This window comes from Trichoplax adhaerens, genomic scaffold (genome assembly GCF_000150275.1).
Source record: "Trichoplax adhaerens TRIADscaffold_7 genomic scaffold, whole genome shotgun sequence".
In the NCBI taxonomy this organism is placed as follows: Eukaryota; Metazoa; Placozoa; class Uniplacotomia; order Trichoplacea; family Trichoplacidae; genus Trichoplax; species Trichoplax adhaerens.
In genome coordinates, this window is record NW_002060949.1 from 852696 (window position 1) to 855117 (window position 2422).

Sequence of the window (2422 nt, forward strand, 5' to 3'; positions counted from 1 at the left end):
TGCATAAATGACAGGAAAAGCAAGTAAAAGAATTAAAGTTGACGCTTTCCAGAGTTACAGTAAAAGCAGATAACAAAAACAGCTAGCATTGCNCATTGCAATAGTCAATTTTTTCGTTATTATGTTTTTTAGTAATTTGAATCGTCATTTATACTCGTTTGTACCATAACTACCTGAGAATGATCGCACAGTAATGTATACAAAATTTCGATTGCCGTACTGTAAAATAGTATAGCTTTTTATTTAGTAAAATAGCAGTATTTTTTAATAAATGATAATTGTAATCTATACCTACTAGCCATTATATTAAATTAAATAAGGAAAAAATAGGATAGAAATTGAGCAACAATGTACACGAGGATGTTTGGGTTATTACTGGAATCTTACTCCTTAGACGTGATCATGCAATCATTAACATTCATACTTATAACTTGAGCAAGTTTGTTCATAATTATAATCGACGGAGATGTGGGTTTTAGTCATTCTCGTCTGCAAACAGTTTTTACCATCATAAAAAAATTGAGGAAAATCTCATTAAATTTATTGTTCTAATTTTGATTACATCGCTTATTGCTAGCAGTGGGTAAAAATAAGCTTCCTGCAGTATATACACAGTAGATAAAATTATAATTTTATAGTGTGTTCTGTCTGAATAAGCTATTAACTGCTCGTTTTAGTTAAATAAAAGGTAAAAGTAGCTAACATGAGTTTGATCGTCATTGATCACTTTAATTTAAGATCGTGATCTCTCGACAGATGTTCTATGTGTAGACAAGTTTGGCCAGTGTTATTCGTACTAATGTATTATCGACAAGCTAGCGAATACTCATTCCAGTTAAATAAAAGGTAAAAGTACTTAGCATGAGTTTAATCGTCACAGATCGCTTTAAAGATTATGATTTCTCGACAGATGTTTTATTCTTAGACAAGTTTGACCACTATTATTCGTACTGGTGTATTATCGACAAGCTATCGACTATTCGTTCCAGTTAATAGTAAATAAAAGGTGAAATATAGCTAACATAAACTTGATGGTTATTGATCGCTTTTAGATCGTATTCTCTCGACAGATGTTTTATGCGTAGACAAGCTTGGCCAATATTATTTGTATTAATGTATTATTGGCAAGCTATCGACTAATCGTTCCAGCTGAATAAAAGGCAAAAGTATCTAACATGAGTTTGATCGCTACTAAGATCATAAATCTCTCGATAAATTTTTTATGCTTAGACAAGCTTGGTTAGTGTTATTAATATGATTGTATTAATTATCGACGAGCTATCGACTATTCGTTTCAGATAAATAAAAGGTAAATGTAGCTACCATGACTTTGATCGCTATTAAGATCATAACCTCTCGACAGATGTGTTATATATAGACAATATTATTCGTACTAATGCATTATCAGTAAGCTATCGACTGCTCGTTCCAGTTGAGTAAAAGGTAAAAGTAGCTAACACGAGTTAGATCGCCATTGATCGCTCAAAGATCACAATCTCCTAACAGATGTTTTATGCCTAGGCAAGCTTGGCGATTATTATTCGTACTACTATATTATCATGAATCCACTAATAACATCGTGGTATTAATATAATCGTCTCATATCCATGTCATTACGAGCTTTCAAATGCCCAAAGGCCAATTCAAATAGATTAAACAATAACAATATTAAATCAATTGCGAAAAGTAAACGGATATACAAAATTGGACAAAATCAGTGTCGAATTCTACAAGGAAAACAAAATTTTGACAGGAAAAACTTAAACAATACTATATAATCCAATCAAAAAGTTGTATCATTGAAGCCTCAACGAAGGCTATGCTGAAGATTGATCAAGGATTATTTTCCTCTTCTAAACAATCGACTTCCATCTATGACATTGATAGAAGGCGAGTAATACTAACCACTCTGGTTCTTAATTAATCCTTGTCAGACTATTGTTAAAACAATTAGCATTCTTTACTTTTTGTCAAACCTGTTCGTGGGCGTTAACGTTAGCTCCATATTCAATTAGGAGTTTACAAGTTTTAAACCATCCTTTCTCCGTAGCTAACATGAGGGCAGTTTTGCCAACCTAATTAAATATCGTATTACACATTATTAGTGAGAGAAATGAGAATGTTAAGTATGAAAATTGATCATCAAATACGATGGAAGAATAAGATGGATGGACTACAAAAAATAAGATACACAGCCATTGTCTTGCTAATGATAGCCAAGAGAAGAGCTATAGTTGGCATTATGTTTTACACAATTTTAATTAATCAAACTTTATTATAGAAAAGTGTCAGCTGTATGTTGTTGACTATTTCTTCACTTGTTCTGTGCATCATTATTGCTGATGTGAATATAGATAATTTTAGTTACTTCTACGAGTGAGGAATCGATCATCGCTTTAATTTGTAGAAGATATTCCTAGCC